Below are 21617 nucleotides of genomic sequence, written 5' to 3'. Positions count from 1 at the left end.
CAATGCTTCAAGCTTGAAGTTAGTTCTGATTATTGGCTGTCTAGGTCCTGCATGAACCAAACTTTGGCAAAATTCAGATGTGCAGTGTAATGCCCATTTTGTTCAGGTGCTACGAGTGTCCTTTAATGTTCAAAGTAGCATTTGTGGCATGTACAGAAACAATGGATATCAGTGGACTTAAGGGAGGTAGTGGCGCAGTGGTATTCATGCTGGGCAAGTAATCCAGAGACCCAAGGTCATGCTCTGGGGACCCAGATTCGAATCCCGCCATGGCAGATGGTGAAATCTTAATTCAATAAAAATCTGGAATCAAATGTCTAAAGTTGACAATGAAGTCATTGTCGGTTGTCATAAACACCCATCTGGTTTACCAATGTCCTTTAGGAAACAAAATTTGTTGACCTTACTTGTGATCCAGATCCACAGCAATGTGGTTGACTCCTAAACCCCCTCAGGGGCAGGTACAAAATGCTGCCCCAGCCAGTGATGCCCTCATCCCATGAATGAATAAAAGAAAAACACACTTTTAGTGTGAGTCACACCAGATACCATATTGGTGTGGGCAGTAGCAAACACACAGTCTGCATCTGGCAGAAGCATGCAGTGCTGACAGATCATGACATCAATTAGTATGTAAAACTAGTATTGTCACTGGACATCAACCCTCTGGCTAGTGCTGTCTCTCAATCACAGAGGACCGAGCATGCTTTCAAAAGCAGGAAAAGATCTCTTTACCAATATTATTAGGAGGGGTCAACTTTAAGGTCAGTTGCTATTTGGTACCTTCTGGCTGTTGCTTCAGTTTGATGCCTTATAGAGTTCTTTAGAATGGTTAAAATCTAAAGGAACCTGTGTGGTAGAGGCTGAAAGAGTTCATCCAGACTTCAAGGCTTATGTACAAACCATAGGTGCAGTCGTAGGCATTTTCCTTATATAGCATGACTTAGAGAATGAACAGAGGTCACACAGTGCATGTCAGGCTGCTTGAAGAGGGAGGAGGATAAGTGGGAGAAGGCTGATGACAGAAGACCAGATTCATCCACCCTTCAGCAAAGACCTCCGTATTGAAATCTTCTACCTGCTGCGTCACAACTACAACCTCAGTGCTTGCCGAAGATTACATTACCAGTCACTGTTAAAAACTTTATTTTATGGCCGTATCCTTAACACTGCAGACCAGCCTGTCACTCAACATGATGTTGAGTTCAGACCTAAACTCGCATTGTTCAGTCATTTGTTTTAGGTGTGTCATGAACGCCATGATCGTCACCCCTGGGGCCCTTGTTGTCAATTTGAACTTGTATTACATTATAACCGAAGGCTTCAAGTGATAATATCCCTTTCAGGTGATACTATCCATAAGCTCCTCAAAAGTTTTAGAGTTGGGGGCATCTGGATAAGTCAGGCTCCTAATCAGGTTATATGTGGAAGCCCTGCAGGCCATTATTCGGATTACCCATTACTTTTCTTCCCCCACCCTCAAATTTCATTGGCCTGAAATAAATAGCAGAGGCATTCAAGATATAGTGGCCATTGCTCTGTGTTAGGGTCAAATGGTTCTAGTTTGCCAAAAAAAGGAGAACTTTAACGCTTACAGACTGCTGAATGAGTTTGCTTCAAAGAAAAGGCTTTCACATGAGGTCGGTGTCATAATATACACCAGTATATTAGAAATTAGTAAATCCAAACATTAACTAATCACCCTTATGCATTGCCTAACTGCCTGTCACCCCTGTGCCTTTGGCTGTTCTCATGGTCCCATACAGCACAACTCCAGGGCCTGCAACATGGCTGATGGAAGGTGACTGATTTCTCACTGAATGGGGGAGACAGCAGATGCCCTTGGAGGACAACCTTGGGCAGACCAGAGGCAGGAAGGCCTGACTGTGGACTGTACCATCTCAGCACAAGCTGTCCCAGTTTGATCTACTGACTGACTGGAAACAGCAAGTGTACTGGCAGAGTGGCAGTGGTAGGAGGACAAAAGCTGCCTTCCTACGGAATGGCAGCTGGAACTCTGCTCCATGAAGCTACTGCCACTCTGCAGCCTAGCAATCCTTGTAATGTGTCGGATAACAGATTGCTGAATTGCTGTATATGTTTGCATGGCTGGAAGCAATTATAGTTCAATGTAGAGGTTGACAATCCATTTGACGGCTTCAGCTGACGCAACGTGAATGATTGTAATGCCAACAGGAATGGACTGCTGTATGCGCTGAAGCCTCTTTATATACTGGTATCCAGTGCTTCCGTGATCTGAGATTGCGCAACTTCAGTCTGAGCTTCCACTACAGCACACAGACATTAGGTGGTTGCTGTCTGTGCTTCAATGGTGAGATATCGACCAACGAATACTGCATCCTGGTTGGGTCTGCCAGTATGTTACTGGGGTGAGGCATCATTTCCATGTTGGAAAGGATGGGCTACAAGTTCAGTGCAAAGCCATATTCAAAGGTGGCCGTAGAATCTTCCCTGCTCATTGTCATTGTATTTAGGTTTCTTGTCAGCTGCCTGTTAATGAACCATTTATTTCATTTGCACATGGAACATCGACCTTCTTCTGTAGTTAGCCACAGCAAAATCCTCATCTGCATCTTCAGTAGCATAACTCATGTGCAACCTAATCCTGGCACCTCTGCTACCCTTGTCCCCTGCCCTGGATGCAGCTCGTTCATGTCCAGTGTCTCAACGCATGCAGATTCACCTCTAAACTATCCTCTAAAGTATATTTAATGTCAGTATCTGGGTTGAAGGCAATAAGAGTGATATCAAATGACAATGTGTCTTTCATTACTGTTTTCTTGCCCTTCCGCTGTTGCCCTTCCAGCACTGCCTGGCCAGGTTGCACTGCTTGATATGTGAAAGGGCAACTGATAGGTGTCATGTGAGAGTACCTTTAAGAAATGGATGTTTAAGCAATGTACCTTTAAGGAATGGAGCTGATCATATTACTGAAGTGATGTCAGAGATTGAGGGGAGCTGAGCTCACTTCTGCTTTTGGTTTCAGTTTGAGAGAGCAGCTTGGGTGTGTCTGTGTGTTTCCAGTGAGCTGCAAGAAGAAAACACAGAACTGGTCTGTTGATGTCTGCAAATCCAAAGACTATAAATATATTGAATGTAACCTCATGTCTGTTGTTAAAGGGGAAGTCTTTTCGATGTTTGACGGAACATTTTGAGGGATTATTTAGTGTTGTATTATTTTTGGGGTTATCTTTGAAGTAAGGGGTGTTAAGTGTTCCAATGTTTATTTAAAAGATTAAGTTGAGTTGAAGGAATAAACATTGTTTTGTGTTAAAAACCACGTGTCCATAATTGTAATACCACACCTGGGGAACAAGCCATGTGCTTCAAAAGCAACAATCCATTAAAGGGGGAGGTTGGTTGAACTCCATGATACATTTTGGGGTTCTGAAAAAACCTCGCCCATAACAATTGGGGGCTCGAGGGGGATAAAAGTCTATCTATTGGATTGGCTTTTGTGAACTTATAGACAGTGAAGGATTGTAGCTTTTCCGGTGTGGTATTTTATTTTAAGTGAACAAAGAACAAAAGAACAAAGAAATGTACAGCACAGGAACAGGCCCTTCGCCCCTCCAAGCCCGTGCCGACCATGCTGCCCGACTAAACTACAAACTTCTACACTTCCTGGGTCCGTATCCCTCTATTCCTATCCTATTCATGTATTCGTCAAGATGCCGCTTAAATGTCACTATCGTCCCTGCATCCACCACCTCCTCCGGTAGCGAGTTCCAGGCACCCACTACCCTCTGCGTAAAAAACTTGCCTCGTACATCTCCTCTAAACCTTGCCCCTCTCACCTTAAACCTATGCCCCCTAGTAATTGACCCCTCTACCCTGGGGGAAAGCCTCTGACTATCCACTCTGTCTATGCCCCTCATAATTTTGTATACCTCTATCAGGTCTCCTCTCAACCTCCTTCGTTCCAGTGAGAACAAACCAAATTTATTCAACCGCTCCTCATAGCTAAATGTGGGGAGAGTGTTGTGAACAATGGCTCTTTCGGAGGCTCAGTAGTTTTTGGGGGTGGACGCGCTAACACGTGATACCTTATGGACAGAGACTAAAAACAGACTGTTAGGTTTGGCAAAAGCATTGCAGTTATCACTGCCTAGCAAAATACAAAAAGATGAGGTACTTAACGCGGAATCTGCACATTTACGTTTGCCTGTGATACGTGCTGACTCATTACGTATGGCAAAGCATACGTTGCAGATTAAGCAATTTGAACATGAAAAAGAATTAAAGCAACGTGAACATGAAAAAAAATTAAAGCGGCTTGAATATGCAATGAAAGAAAAAGAAAGAGATAGAGCTAGCAAGGAAAAGAAAAGGGTGAGATACAAAAGAAACAAAGAAAGAGATAGAGTGTAAAGGGAAAAAGAGAGAGTTTGAACTTCGGAAAATATCTCTGAAACATGAAAATCATTTAAAATTGGCAGACGTAAAGGGACACGTACAGTTGGACGAGATGGAGGAGGATAATGAGACAGAGTGTCATAGTCGAAGACGTGATGGGGATCTATTTAAATATGTCCAAGCATTGCCAAGGTTTGACGAGAAGGAGGTAGAAGCCTTTTTCGTTTCATCTCAGAAGGTAGCTAAACAAATGCAATGGCCACAGGACATGTGGGTATTACTGATTCAAACAAAGCTGGTAGGTATGGCTAGTGAAGTGTTTGCATCACTACCGGACGAGGTATCTGGAACGTATGAGGAGGTGAAGAAATCCATCTTAAGTGCATATGAGCTAGTGCCTGAAGCTTACAGACAAAGGTTTAGAAATTTAAGGAAAGAATTTGGTCAAACATACATGGAGTTTGAAAGGCTCAAACAGAGAAATTTTGATAGGTGGATAAGGGCTTTGAAAATAGACCAAACGTATGAGGCTCTCAGAGAAATTATACTTTTGGAGGAGTTTAAAAATTCAATTCCTGATGTAGTGGGAACTCATGTGGAAGAACATAGGGTTAAAACTGCGAGATTAGCAGCAGAAATGGCAGATGATTATGAATTAGTTCATAACTCAAAGATTGGTTTCCAACATCAGTTTCAGCCGGTGAGGGATAGAAACTGGGGACATGAGAAATACTCAAGTGGTAAACGTAAAGGTGATCTGATGGGAAACAATAAAGAGAGTGTACCTCAGATTAAGAAAGAAATCCAGGAGGGTGGAAAATAGATGAAAAGTTTCAAATGTTTTCACTGTAATAAACTAGGCCATGTAAAGTCACACTGTTGGTGGTTGAAGAAAAGCACTGGAAAGGCTGATGTGGTAAAACAGGATAAGACAGTGGGATTTGTTCGCGTGGTAAAGGAAAGCCCAAGGGAAGCGAAGGAGGTGGAAATGATTGTGTAGCCTGTTCAAGAAGTAATTGTTAAGAAGGTACCAGATGTCTTTAAAGAATTTATTTGTGTGGCTAAAGTTTACTCATGTGTATCAGGAGGAGCAGGTAAAGAAATCACAATTTTAAGAGATACAGGGGCTAGTCAATCTTTAATGGTAAGAGATGAGGAATTATGTAGTTTGGGAAGAATGAAGTCAGAAAAGGTGGTGATATGTGGAATTCAGGGTGAGAGGAGTAGCGTTCCATTACATAAGGTAAGGTTGGAAAGTCCAGTGAATAGTGGTGAAGTGGGAGTAGGAGTAATAGAGAAACTATCTTGTCCAGGAATACAGTTTATCTTGGGTAATGATATAGCTGGATCGCAGGTGGGAGTGATGTCTACTGTGGTTGATAAGCCAGTGGAAAATCAGACAACTGAAGGGTTGAAGGACGAATATCCTGGGATTTTTCCGGATTGTGTGGTAAAAAGGTCGCAAAGTCACAGGTTAAGACAAGAGGAGAAATCAAAGAGTGAAGATGAAGTTGAAGTGCAATTATCAGAAACGATTTTTGATGAGATGGTTGAAAAAGGCCAGGAACAGATGGAGGATGAGGCGGATATTTTTAGTTCAGGAAAATTGGCGGAGTTACAACAGAAAGATGTAGAAATAAAACTGATGTATCAGAAAGCATACACGGAAGAGGAATCTGAGTGCATACCAGAGTGTTATTATCGTAAAAGTAATGTCTTGATGAGACAATGGAGACCTGTACATATGCAGGCGGATGAAAAGTGGCCAGAAGTTCATCAGGTAGTATTGCCGGTAGGGTATAGAAAGGAGGTGTTGCGAGTTGCACATGAGGTAGCAGTGGGAGATCATTTGGGAATAAGGGAAACTCAAGCTAAAATCCAGAAACATTTTTATTGGCCTGGACTACATAAAGATGTAGTTAACTTTTGTCAATCATGTCACACATGTCAAGTGATAGGGAAACCTCAAGCAGTGATAAAACCAGCGCCCTTAATACCCATTCAAGCATTTGAGGAACATTTTATGAGGGTCCTAATTGATTGTGTTGGACCGCTTCCTAAAACAAAAAGTGGGAATCAATATCTTTTGACTATAATGGATGTGTCTACTAGCTTTCCAGAGGCCATTCCTGTTTGTAATATTACAGATAAAAAGATTGTGGAGGAATTACTTAAATTCTTTACTGGATATGAACTACCCACAGAAATACAATCGGATTAAGGATCAAATTTTACCTCCAGGTTATTCAAAGAAGTAATGGATAGCTGAGGAATAAAACAATTTAAATCAACTGTGTACCACCCAGAATCGCAGGGAGCGTTAGAAAGGTGGAATCAGACATTAAAGACAATGTTGAGGGCATATTGTCAAGATTATCCAGAGGATTGGGATAAAGGAATCCTATTTGTATTGTTTGCAATTAGGGATGCACCTAATTGAATTCTTTGAGGAGGTGACCATGCATGTGGATGAAGGTAAAGCAGTGGATGTAGTGTACATGGATTTTAGTAAGGCATTTGATAAAGTTCCCCATGGTAGGCTTATGAAGAAAGTAAGGAGGCATGGGATAGAGGGAAATTTGGCCAGTTGGATAACGAACTGGCTAACTGATAGAAGTCAGAGAGTGGTGGTGGATGGCAAATATTCAGCCTGGATCCCAGTTACCAGTGGCGTACTGCAGGGATCAGTTCTGGGTCCTCTGCTGTTTGTGATTTTCATTAATGACTTGGATGAGGGAGTTGAAGGGTGGGTCAGTAAATTTGCAGATGATACGAAGATTAGTAGAGTTGTGGATAGTAAGGAGGGCTGTTGTCGGCTGCAAAGAGACATAGATAGGATGCAGAGCTGGGCTGAGAAGTGGCAGATGGAGTTTAACCCTGAAAAGTGTGAGGTTGTCCATTTTGGAAGAACAAATATGAATGCGGAATACAGGGTTAACGGTAGAGTTCTTGGCAATGTGGAGGAGCAGAGAGATCTTGGGGTCTATGTTCATACATCTTTGAAAGTTGCCACTCAAGTGGATAGAGCTGTGAAGAAGGCCTATGGTGTGCTCGCGTTCATTAACAGAGGGATTGAATTTAAGAGCCGTGAGGTGATGATGCAGCTGTACAAAACTTTGGTAAGGCCACATTTGGAGTACTGTGTACAGTTTTGGTCGCCTCATTTTAGGAAGAATGTGGAAGCTTTGGAAAAGGTGCAAAGAAGATTTACCAGGATGTTGCCTGGAATGGAGAGTAGGTCTTACGAGGAAAGGTTGAGAGTGCTAGGCCTTTTCTCATTAGAACGGAGAAGGATGAGGGGCGACTTGATAGAGGTTTATAAGATGATCAGGGGAATAGATAGAGTAGACAGTCAGAGACTTTTTCCCCGGGTGGAACAAACCTTTACAAGGGGACATAAATTTAAGGTGAAAGGTGGAAGATATAGGAAGGATATCAGAGGTAGGTTCTTTACCCAGAGAGTAGTGGGGGCATGGAATGCACTGCCTGTGGAAGTAGTTGAGTCGGAAACATTAGGGACCTTCAAGCAGCTATTGGATAGGTACATGGATTACGGTAAAATGATATAGTGTAGATTTATTTGTTCTCAAGGGCAGCACGGTAGCATTGTGGATAGCACAATTGCTTCACAGCTCCAGGGTCCCAGGTTCGATTCCGGCTTGGGTCACTGTCTGTGCGGAGTCTGCACGTCCTCCCCGTGTCTGCGTGGGTTTCCTCCGGGTGCTCCGGTTTCCTCCCACAGTCCAAAGATGTGCGGGTTAGGTGAATTGGCCAATGATAAATTGCCCTTAATGTCCAAATTGCCCTTGGTGTTGGGTGGAGGTGTTGTGTTTGGGTAGGGTGCTCTTTCCAAGAGCCGGTGCAGACTCAAAGGGCCGAATGGCCTCCTTCTGCACTGTAAAGTCAATGATAATCTATGATAAATCTAGGACAAAGGTTCGGCACAACATCGTGGGCCGAAGGGCCTGTTCTGTGCTGTATTTTCTATGTTCTATGTTCTAATGAGTCGACCAAATTTAGTCCTTTTGTACTAATTTTTGGTTATGAGGTAAGAGGACCACTTAAATTGATTGAGGAAAAATTGGTGGGTGAGAAATCGGAAATTACATTATTGGATTACGTGGCAAATTTTAGGGAATGATTAAATAGAGCAGGTGAATTGGCTAGACAACAATTGAAAGTTGCACAAAATGTGATGAAACGGGTAGCGGACAAGAAATCCAAAGTTCGTAGTTTTGTCAGTGGGGATAAAGTTTTAGTATTGTTACCAGTGTTAGGTGAGCCTTTAAAAGCTAGGTTTTGTGGACCGTATCAGATTGAAAGGAAATTAAGTGAGGTGAATTAAGTGGTAAAAACAGCAGATAGAAGGAAGACGCGCCGAGTTTGTCATGGGAATATGCTTAAAAGGTACTTTGAAAGGGAAGGAGAGAAAAAGGAGGTTTTAATGATTCTAACTCAAAGTGACGAACCAAATCCAGAGGACTGAGAATTTGACATACCTCAAATTAAATTGGAAAATGAGGATATTCTTAAAAATTGGGATGAATTGTTAAGTTACCTTCCAGAGGAAAAACAAACTGACCTGAAAAAGTTATTGATATCACATGGGCAAGTTTGTAAAGATAAATTGGGAAGTACTAAAATGGCTATACATGATGGAGATGTGGGAAATGCTGTTCCTATCAAACAACATCCATATAGACTTAATCTTTTAAAATTGGCACAGGTTAACAGAGAGATTGAGTGTATGCTTAAAAATGGCATAATTGGAGTGGGTTGCAGCCATTGGAGCTCACTCATAGTGATGGTACCTGAACCAGACGGTACCCAACGGTTGTGTGTGGACTATATAAAGGTGAATGCAGTTACAGGAATGGACTCTATTCCTATTGGAGTTTGAGGAGATAGGAGAAGTGTGAAATGAATATTTTTCGTCAGTATTCACACAGGAAAAAGACAATGTTGTCGAGGAGACTACTGAGATTCAGGCTCTTCGACTAGAAGGGCTTGAGGTTCATAAGGAGGAGGTGTTAGCAATTCTGGAAAGTGTGAAAATAGATAAGTCCCCTGGGCCGGATGGGATTTATCCTAGGATTCTCTGGGAAGCTAGGGAGGAGATAGCTGAGCCTTTGTCTTTGATCTTTAAGTCATCTTTGTCTACAGGACTAGTGCCAGAAGATTGGAGGATAGCAAATGTCCCCTTGTTCAAGAAGGGGAGTAGAGACAACCCCGGTAACTATAGACCAGTGAGCCTTACTTCTGTTGTGGGCAAAATCTTGGGAAGGTTTTTAAGAGATAGGATGTATAATCATCTGGAAAGGAATAATTTGATTAGAGATAGTCAACACGGTTTTGTGAAGGGTAGGTCGTGTCTCACAAACCTTATTGAGTTCTTTGAGAAGGTGACCAAATCGGTGGATGAGGGTAAAGCAGTTGATGTGGTGTATATGGATTTGAGTAAAGCGTTTGATAAAGTTCCCCACGTTAGGCTACTGCAGAAAATACAGAGGCATGGGATTCAGGGTGATTTAGCAGTTTGGATCAGAAATTGTCTAGCTGGAAGAAGACAAAGGGTGGTGGTTGATAGGAAACGTTCAGACTGGAGTCCAGTTACTAGTGGTGTACCACAAGGATCTGTTTTGGGGCCACTACTGTTTGCCATTTTTATAAATGACCTGGAGAAGGACGTAGAAGGATGGGTGAGTAAATTTGCAGATGACACTAAAGTCGGTGGAGTTGTGGACAATGCAGAAGGATGTTACAAGTTACAGAGGGACATAGATAAGCTGCAGCGCTGGGCTGAGAGGTGGCAAATGGAGTTTAATCCAGAAAAGTGTGGGCTGATTCATTTTGGAAGGAATAACAGGAAGACAGAATATTAGGCTAATGGTAAGATTCTTGGCAGTGTGGATGAGCAGAGAGATCTCGGTGGCCATGTACATAGATCCCTGAAAGTTGCCACCCAGGTTGAGAGGGTTGTTAAGAAGGCGTACGGTTAGAGGGATTGAGTTTCGGAGCCATGAGGTCATGTTGCAGCTGTACAAAACTCTGGTGCGGCTGCATTTGGAGTATTGCGTGCAATTCTGGTCGCCGCATTATAGGAAGGATGCGGAAGCATTGGAAAGGGTGCAGAGGAGATTTACCAGAATGTTGCCTGGTATGGAGGGAAGATCTTATGAGGAAAGGCTGAGGGACTTGAGGCTGTTTTCGTTAGAGGGAAGAAGGTTAAGAGGTGACTTAATTGAGGCATACAGGATGATCAGAGGATTGGATAGGGTGGACAGTGAGAGCCTTTTTCCTCGGATGGTGATGTCTAGCACAAGGGGACATAGCTTTAAATTGAGGGGAGATAGATATAGGACAGATGTCAGAGGTAGGTTCTTTACTCAGAGAGTAGTAAGGGTGTGGAATGCCCTGCCTGCAACAGTAGTGGACTCGTCAACATTAAGGGCATTATAATGGTCAATGGATAGACATATGGACGATAAGGGAATAGTTTAGATGGGCTTTAGAGTGGTTTCACAGGTCGGCGCAACATCGAGGGCCGAAGGGCCTGTACTGCACTGTAATGTTCTATGTTCTATCCCACGTTTGGAGGATTGCATTGAGAAAGTGGGACAATCCGCTTTTATTCCAAATTGGATTTACTGAAAGATTACTGGCAAGTACCTTTATCTGAAAGGGCAAAGGAAATTTCAGCTTTTGTGACTCCAGGTGGTATATACCAGTTCAAAGTTATGCCATTTGGCATGAAAAACGCCCCAGCACATTTCAACGGTTAACTAATACAGTTGTTTCAGGATTACCCAATTGTGAGGTATACATCGACGATCTGGTAGTTTTCAGCCAGACATGGAAAGAACATTTAAAACATCTGAGGGAGCTATTTGATCGACTTCAGGAGGCGGGTTTGGTGATAAACCCAGCCAAAAGTGAATTTGGAAAAGCCCATGTTACTTTCCTTGGCCATACAATCGGACAGGGTCAAATGGTCCCACGGGATGTGAAAACGAAAGTTATTGGGGAGTTTCCGATACCCTCGACACGACGGGAAATAATGCGATTTCTTGGTATGAGTGGATTTTACCTGAAATTTGTACCACATTTTAGCAGTGTGGTCGCTCCACTGATGGACTTGCTCAAGAAGCGTAACAAATTCCAGTGGACAGCGGAGTGTCAACAGGCATTTGACGGCCTGTAGGTTGTGTTAACCACTGCTCCTGTGTTAGTCATCCCAAATTATACCAAACCATTCAACGTGGCTGTTGATGCGAGTGATGTGGGCGTAGGTGCGGTGCTTCTACAAGACAGCGACAAAGGGCTAGAGCGGCCTGTTGGTTATTTTTCAAAGAAATTGAATTCTCACCAGAAAATGTATTTGACGATTGAGAAGGAGACTTTGTGTTTGGTGCTGGCTTTACAACATTTTCACATTTATGTGACCAGCAATCCATCTGAAAGTATTATATATACTGATCATAATCCTTTGACGTTTTTGGAGTGATTCCGGAATAACAATGCAAGGCTGTTTCACTGGAGTTTATTGTTACAGCCATTTCATTTAAAAATAGTACATGCGGCAGGATGGGAAAATGTGATAGCCGATGCTTTGTCAAGAATGTGATGAATGGAAGGATTTCGGTTGGAGGAAGAAGAATGGGAAAAATGAACTATATTATTATACCTGTGTTTTTTTTGAACCGGTAAAGTGTTTTCATTGTGTGCATTTCTTAATTGATGGTGCAAAAGTGAAAAATGAAACCATCTTGAAGTTGATGGTTTATTTTTTTCCTTGGGGGGGAAGTGTCATGTGAGAGTACCTTTAAGAAATGGATGTTTACGCAATGTACCTTTAAGGAATGGTGCTGATCATATTACTGAAGTGATGTCAGAGGTTGGGGGGAGCTGAGCTCACTTCTGCTTTTGGTTTCAGTTTGAGAGAGCAGATTGGGTGTGTCTGTGTGTTTCCAGTGAGCTGCAAGAAAAAAACACAGAACTGGCCTGTTGATGTCTGTAAATCCAAAGACTATAAGTATATCGAATGTAACCTCATGTCTGTTGTTAAAGACAAAGCCTTTTGGATGTTTGAAGGAACATTTTGAGGGATTATTTAGTGTTGTATTATTTTCGGAGTTATCTTTGGAGTAAGGGGTGTTAAGGGATCCAATGTTTATTTCAAAGGTTAAGTTGAGTTCATGGAATAAACATTGTTTTGTGTTAAAAACCACGTGTCCATAATTGTAATATCACACCTGGGGAACAAGCTGTGTGCTTCAAAAGTAACAATCCATTAAAGGGGAGGTTGGTTGAACGCCATGATACATTTTGCGATTCTGAAAACACCTCTCCCATAACATAGGGCAGAATGACAGTGATTGTGTTCAAATATGTTTGGCTGATGTGTCTACTATAGCTGGAGGTACGTAGAGGAAGTGAGAGGTGGACGTTTAAATTGGCATTATTGGAAAATGTGTTGGAAAGGTGGAGTAGGTAAATGTTAACTGTGAATTGTGAGTGTTAGTGAGTGTTGCTGTGTGAGTGATGGGGGTGTTGTGCAATGAGCAATGTGAGAGGCTAGCATTGTGAGTATGACATGTGGTGTGAAGAGGTGTTCACTGGCCTTGACCAGGCATGTAAGATCATTAAAGTTTTTCCAGATTCCTGTGAGTGCAGCTCCAACAGCACTTGAGAAGCTCAACACCATCAAGGAGAAAGCAGCCTGCCCTATTAGGCATCCTATCCACAAGCATTCACTCACTCCACCACCGACTCACAGTGATAACAATGTGTACCATGTACAAGATGCACTGCAGTAACTCACCAAGGCTCCTTTGACAGCACCTTCCAAACCCATGATCACTACCATCTACAAGGACACAGCAAATACATGGGAACACCACCACCTGGAAGTTCCCTCCAAGTCACTCGCCATCCTGACTTGGAAATATATCGGTATTCCTTCATTTTCACTGGGTTAAATCCTGGACCTCCCTGCCTAACAGCTTGAGGATGTAGCTACATGTACCACATGTACTGCAGCGGTTCAAGAAGGCAGCTCCCCACCACCTTCTCAAAGGCAATTAGGGATTGGCAATAAATGTTGTCCTAGCCAGCGAAACCCACAATGAATGAAAAAAAACTTCTCCAGCGAATTTTGAACCCAAGGAATTTTATTTTGCATCTGTTCATTTGAATGCTGGATGCTGATCTTGGGTGCTCAAGTTTGGAAAGAATCATCCACCGCAATAATACTCTTCATCTTGATGAACATATATATAGCTGATTTTAAGTGACATCACCAATATATTTTAATAGGTAGAATAAAAGAAACAGGGTGAGCAGAATTTTACAGTACCCCCAGGAGTTGGGAAAGAGGTGGAGGGTTGGGGAGTTAGTAATCGCACAGGAGCCATGGTGAATTGGCTCCACAAAGTGTTCCATTGTCTGCGAATTTTAAAGGTGGAGACTGCAATCAAAGACAGTCAAGTCAATCATCGTTGCATTCCACCTTGAAAATCGCAAGGCACATGACATATTAAAAATCACCTTATATGGAGAACATGTGTGGCATGACCCAACTCTGGTCTATCTTGAACTGACCCTTGATCATTACCGCTGAAAGGTTGCCTAAAAGAACAAGAATGCCTGAACACATCCGCAAGCACAAGCTGGTTGCGGAAACTGCCATCCTCCACACTCCAGCTCGGGTTCTTCGTGACAGCCTGAGTACTATTCGCCCATATGGGTCTCAAGCCACCATACCAAACCCAGTGACACAACTTCACTCAGTAACATTTGACAGGGAGCCAATTTAAATATGCAAAGGCACGATAAAAGGGCCATTTTACCAGGCCGTCATCATTTTGCTGATGGCAGATCGACGCCACAGCCTGGGAGGAGGCAGCCAGGTGAGTGGGGCAGCCTCCCAACAACAGCCTGTGGGGGAAGGATTTGAAAGCAAATAAATGGGCTGAAGCAAGGAACAGAGCACCCACGGCCCATACTCCTGATTTCCAAGGAGTAATTTCCCATACATCAAAATGAGTCACAATTTCATTTTTCTTACCTGCAGAATACAGGGGAGCTCTAGTCCATCTATACCCAGTGCGCCTGGGGGTGCTCCTTTTGCTGTTGAACCTCTGATTGGGCCAGATGTCCTCAAGGGGTGGGAGCTACCATTCTGAGTAGGATGGCAACATTGGTGGCAGCCCCTTAATTGGCTGTCGACCGTAAAATCGAGGGGGAGGGCATACTGGCTGTACCTGCATGCTGGTGACCCAATTTTCCAACTGATGGTGCAGAGACTGCCTCATCGGCAATATCAGTCCAATATATTTTGGCTCTGCTTAAATTCTTAAACATGTTATACAGTAAATCTGTTTGGACATCAGTGAACGTTCTGTCTTCTGCACTGCACTGTCTAATTATAACCTCTATCCATCATTGATCACTGCCTACGAGAGAATATATGTGTCCGCAAATATTTGCATTGATTTTAGTGATAGACTTCCGGAATAGATTAACCTCACCTTTGTTGCCGAAAAATAAAATCCACAGACCTGCACATAGCCCAGAAACGAAATATTACATTGGCAGCACATTTACTCACCAGGCCTGGAAATATTTCTTTAAATGAGAGCTAATTTCAAGCTGACTTTTACCTTTGAAACAAAAATCCCCGAAGCTAGATTTTGAAAGACATCTGCTATTGTTTTTCTTTTAATCATTGTAATTTGTTTCTGTTGACTGCAATATCTTAACTGTTGGTTTTACAGTAATTTTCTTCCACAACTAACCAATTTGCTGATATACTAACATTTAACGTGTAAAGTAATGAGTGTGCAATGCTAGAACTGTCAATGGCTAAATACATTGGGTGAATGATTTGAAAATAAAATCTACATTCCAATTTCAGAAGATTGAGTTAGGCAAACGCTCCAAGGCCATTATCAACCTATTGCACTTTCAGTACAGTGAGGCTTTCATGTCTTTTCAGTGATTTTAATGAGACCTTTATTCAGTTTCTTTCTGTTCTTGGTGGATAGAGATTGAAGACTCTAAGGCAGAGTAGAACTACAAAGCAAAAGTAGTTTTCTAGCATGTGTGGGAGTTGACAAAAAGGAATCTTGGCCCATCAAAAGTGATGTTCTGTTGTTTTTACAGTCATTGCTAAGTAAGTCATAGTTGGCCTGCACTAACAGCAATGTCCTTCACTGATACGGAACAAATTCTGAATTCAGGTAACTTGTTCTATATTCTAAAGGCATGGATGCAGATCACATCGTTGCCAGGTAACAGAGGCAAGTTTCGAACATTTACTTGGGAAACAGGTTTCAACTGTCTGACAATTGCATTGTGTATCTGAAAATGGCATGATCAATTATGTGGAACAACCAAAGCTATTTGTAATTCTTGCTCATATGTGACTGTTTTTTCTGTTGAGTATGATTCTGTTTTAATGTGAAATTTACATTTTGTATTTGCTGATTATGTTATCATTCATTACAATCAAAGTTAGGTGCAGAACTGACAACTTGAAATCTATCTCTATATAGTTGACTGGGGCGGACAACCAGTATGGGTGATTATATTTGGAAGTGGTAATTTAGCTTTTTCCATGTGCAGCTCGTCGTTATTAGTGAAAACAAAAGTGGGCAACAAACTGATACAAGGTTAGGAGGATCCTAGTTTTCAGGTTGACCCTATGCTCTGGAACACCCTCCTTACACTCCTCTGCATCTCCACTTCCTTTCAGATCCATTTCAATGCCTTGACCAAGCATTCTGTTAGCTACCCTAATATCTCCTCCATTGCATGAGTCATGTTTTGGCCGATTTTTTTTTGTTTAAGTGCCTTTCCTACTTTAAAGGCAGAAAAGCAAACTGCTGTTAACCTCTAAAATCTGTAGTAATAACTGGCTAAGAGTTGTTGCCATGGCACCTTGAACCTGCAGTGAGCTGTGCGTAGAAGAACATATACAGGAACAAAAAGTTAATTGGCTGTAGAGTACTTTAGGACATCCTTGGGTCATGAAAGGTACTATATAAACACAAGTTATTTTCTTTCATGTCTCTGTCACATTGCAACTGTGAAAAACCTTACGATACTTTGTAGGATGTTATTGCTGTGTAAAATCTATTTGATATAGAGATATCAAACCAGTAATTTCCTGTTGATTTTTCTCACCTTGGTAATCTGGCCTGACTCCAAGGACAAGAATCATGAGTTTACAACTCGCCGTCTTCCCTCAGCAAATAGCCTTATAATAGATATGTGCAAATATCAATTGACACTACAGTTCCAATCAATGAGCTGCATTTTACCCATCAATGAGCTGTACTCTACCAATCAATGGATTGCATTGTACCTTTTGTTACAATCCCAGTTGATGTTATAATTGGGGGGAAGACTCCAGAATGGAACCCTGGGTCAAAAGACCATAAATTTTACATTTTTATATAAAACGTGGAGGAATAGGATCACAAGACTGCTAATTAGTTTTAGCAACAAGAAAAAAAATTATTAAACATCAAAAAAATTGGATTATGATACAATATGCTTTGACTCCCCTCTCAGCTGAACAAATATACACAGATTTTAAGATTAACATGGATTACAAAGTATATCTTAAACTACAATGATCCTATCAACACAAAAAGTCTCTTTTCAGCACACAAGTTGACTGTGGGCAAATACATTCTCCACTCTGAACCCCAAGTGAATGGCTGTGGATGTCTCCTCAGAGTCCCCTGTTGCTAACTTTTGGTTGGTTCAATACTTCTCTTAAAATTTGGAACAAAGGGTATTAAGGCGGTGCTGTAATTACGGGTACGGCTTTTGCTATTTTCCGGAATACAAACTCCCGACAGTTTTGTCGCAACTAAACTCTATCAGTTTATCTTATAGCCCTGTTAGTTACGCATGCATTCACACACTTCCGAATTATGAGGATTGATCAGAACTGCTTGAACACTTGTCGTTTTTCTGTTCCCAATTGGATTTCTAATTCAAATTTTTGGGTTCTCCCGGAGTGGTTAAGCCACTTCTAGATCGGGTCCCATCAGGGTGTTGCCAGTGATATGTTGCTAACTTTTGGTTGGTTCAATTGGCTCTGTTTTATAACCTTTCCTCTAGAGTCACCAGGTATCTTTATGATACCACCACGAGGTTCAAGTTCAAGTAATGATCAATAACTCAACACACCAATTAGTAAGATTCAAATCAAAGCACATTTATTATACACAGTAAATTACTACTCATGCATAAACTCTACTTTCTAAGCTATTTCTATCACTAACAGACCTATACTTAGCTTCGGACTGGCCCACCAGGTCAGTGGAGCAAATGGCCTTTAGTTCAGGTCCTGAGTCTGCGGGATTCAAAGCTGGTATTGACTGGTAGCTAGGAGCGCCTATCTCATAGCAAGCGTTGACTTGAGGCTTACTTGCTTGGAGGCCGCTGGACAGTTCACTCTCAGGGGTTGCTTTGCGTTGCTGAGTGACCCTGTCAAGAAGGACGATTTGAACTTGGGGGCTTTACTTTATAGTCCCCAGGGGCTTCCCGCCCTTCGGGGCGGACTCCGTACCTGGTTCCAAGTGATTGGACTTCGTTCCAATCACTTGGTTCGATTTCTCCAATGCTGGAGAGGTTCCCTGATCGTTGGGTGGTCTTTAAGTGTCCGTTATCCTCTTTTGTGTTGGCTCCTGCTGGCGCCGAGGAGACTGGCTTGGCTTTGTTTACCTTAAAATGTTTCGATTGTTGCCGGGGATCGCTCATTAATATGTAGATGGCTGCTACATTACTATGCAGATGGCTGCTTGTATCGATGCTGTCTGGGTTTCTGCAGAGTCTAATACACAGTAAACTTGCACCTGCTAGTTTTTGCCTGTGTTGGCTGAATTTCCCTTCAGCCTTTGCTGTTCTCCATTTTAAGTCGGGAAGTGGCCAACTCAGGTGGCTACACCCCCCAGATGATTGTCACATGAGAATTGCCAAACTCTATTCCCCAAAACACACTTTAAAATATTCTCTCATATGTGTGCTTTTCTTTTGCGGTTCATGTACCAAAATCTTGACCAGGTTTTCGAAATTAGGCTTTTAAACAAAGCTTCCACTCCACTTTTAACAGCAAATCCAGTCCAGGATTTGACACCACCCTTTTTTTAGATTTCCTTTGTCTTAACTGCTTTGACACAAACTCTGAGATCCAGCCACCGGTTTCCATGGTTATTTCAATTCACATTCAATAGGCTGTAGTAAAATCCCACAATCTAAAAATCACTTCAGATATCTTTCTGGCATATCAACCTTTTTCTCAGCCCAGCATGTCTTTACTGAACAGTGCTCTGTTCTCGCACCTCTAAACTCAGACTTTTTGAAAACTTCTCTTCATTTTCTCTTCTTTCCTTAAATGGCTGCTCTTCTGATCTCTGCACTTGTTTTCTTAACCATTACTCCATGGTATGACTGTTCTGCTGGCAAAGCTGAGAAAAGTGTTCGCTCTTTAGCCTCTATACCATCTGCTTCTAGCAGAGCTGTGAGAGTTGCCTTCTCCCTCACTACTTATCTTCAACTGCAATCAAATTGGCTAAATTAAAACTTAAAAGCTTCTCTACCTTACAAGGCTCCAGTGGCTAAGCAACACCCGCATGCTTATGCCTTTCATTTTTTCTTCACATCATAGGCCTCCCTAAGCACAATAGAACACAGGTGGAACTTAACCAACTCCCACCCACACAAGCACATTTGTCCAGCATGAATCCAACCATAGGTTTTACCCTTCCAGGCACAGAGACATTAAATTAGATCCACTTAAAACTATACTTTATTTCTAATGTTTGCCAATACAAATATAAATACCTTAAAATGACCTTTGTTTTCCTAACACAGTCAATATTTGCACCATGCCAGCTAGTGAGATGGAGGAGGGACAGGACTTAAATTTACAGGAAACAATTTGTTTTGCTGCAAATAAAGCAAGCACCAGAGTGAACACTGAGAAGGTCTAGATAAAAAGAATTTCTATGAACTGCCGCAAACAGGACTCATTACATCTTCAGCAAAATGCAGTCAGTGGAGGATAGTTACGTAACAAAAATTATGTGTGTAAAATTCGTCACAATGAATTACAGTAGTATGGTCGCCAGGCATGATATACAGGGCTATTAATGATTCATTTTTATTTTGGTCAGGGATACTGCACTATATGTAGTCTAGCTTTGTAAATAATTTCCCGACAGAGCATGAGCAGTGGTTTGAAAGGATGTGGATTCAGATATTGCAAACCACAGGCGGCATGTAGTATTGCATATCTAGAGTTGCAATTTGCATTTACTGCATTAGATTTATTGAGATTTTAAAAATAAATCTGGCATTGATCGCTACCCCAGCAGCAAAGCATCATTACTGTGCTTCAGAACACGAACATATGAACAATGCAACATAACATCAATAGTTAATAAGGAACAGTGCACCTGAGTTGGGACTTATTGTAGTTTCGAACACAGGAAACCTTACAAAACATTTCAAAATGACAATCTGTCTTGTGAGCTGCAGCAGAGTGTCTGTGCTTGCCTTCCCGATTTAAATGGCTATGTCCCCCTCAAAATTCACCTGACCAGTCACAATCTGGGCATCCATAGCTTGAGAGACTGAAACCTCCATTAAGATCACTTTAAACAAATCACAAGTTGTCCTTCTATCTCATTACCTACCTGTCCATCAAAGCACAAAGCTTTTGAGAGAAACAAGGCACATTATGTTTTTTACATTTTACATGTTCCTTTGTTGTTTGCAATGACTGCAGAAGCCTGGCTGTCATTGCAGAGAGAAGGCTTTGCTGCAGGGGCCGCCCACACAGCATCGCAGAAGTTTAATTTAAAGGAAATTATTATGCATGGAGAAATATAATAGAATGATTTTTTTTGTGCCTGCAGGAAGGATTGAATAAACTGTGTGGTGAATTATTTTTTACAACAAGAGAAAATCAGATGAAAACATTTTAATTCCCTTGCTCTGTTGGTAACCTACACTTAAATTCTGAAGTTGCAAATGGAAAGCAGACATCCTTCCCTGTTTTTTTTGTGATAAATGTCCATGGCCCATGATCTCAAATGAACCAACCGTACTAGCTTCTTCCCAACAGTTATATAAAAAAAGATAAGCGAGCATTCTTACCTTGGAGGGTGAGACTGGAAAACTAATAATAGGAGACAATGAAATGGCACAGACTCTAAACAAGTATTTTGTATCTATCATCACAGTGGAAGACACAAAACAGAACATTCAAGAGGTAAAAGAGAGGGAGGAATTGAAAGCAATGACATATATTTATTTGTTGCCTCAAACAGAAAAGGTATGGAGGTGCCTACGCTCTGGGTTTTTGTAAAAAAGGGTGTTGCTCATACAATCAAGATGGTGATCTTCTCAAAGTCCACGCAGACATTCTGCTGACATCACTACACATCAAGTCACACATAACTACGGGCAGCACGGTGGCGCAGTGAGTAGCATTGCTGCCTCACGGCGCCGAGGTCCCAGGTTCGATCCCGACTCTGGGTCACTGTCCTTGTGGAGTTTGCACATTCTCCCCATGTTTGCGTGGGTTTCGCCCCCACAACCCAAAAGATGTGCAGGCTAGCTGGATTGGACATGCTAAATTGCCCCTTAATTCGAAAAATGAATTGGGTACTCTAAATTTAAAAAAAAAAAAATTTAAGTGACACATAACTCGCAGGAATGGATTCTCAGATATACACTCCCCTCCCCCTTTACTTCATTAATTTAATGGCAATGATTAACATTTATACAACAGATCCACATATGCATTACATGTGTACAATTCAATAAGACAGTCTCTGTGGGGGATGTCTGTATTCCTTTTTGGTAGAATTTGACATCCTCTTTCTTTTCTGTAGATGGAACCTCTTGAGTAGTTAATTCAGTGTCTGTCACGAGAGGCATTGAAAAGTCCTCAGAAACAGAATCTGAACTCGTCATTGTTCCTGGTCTTTGTTGCAAAGTATTGCTCTCTAAATTTCCAAGGGAAGAACCTCTTGAGAAGTTTATGTGAACTCACTTCATGAAGGAAGTAACTGATCAGCATGATGTTGCCAAACTCTTTCATCATTCATTAGTACAGTGTATGATATGGGCTCTGTCTTTGGTAGGATCATAGTCGGTGCCCATTTCTCATTGGTGGTGTAGCTCCTAGCTAACACTCTCTCTACCTTATTGAATAC

The sequence above is a fragment of the Scyliorhinus torazame genome, chromosome 7 (assembly GCF_047496885.1).
Source record: "Scyliorhinus torazame isolate Kashiwa2021f chromosome 7, sScyTor2.1, whole genome shotgun sequence".
Classification (NCBI taxonomy): Eukaryota; Metazoa; Chordata; class Chondrichthyes; order Carcharhiniformes; family Scyliorhinidae; genus Scyliorhinus; species Scyliorhinus torazame.
Note: the sequence above shows the minus strand (reverse complement) of the source record.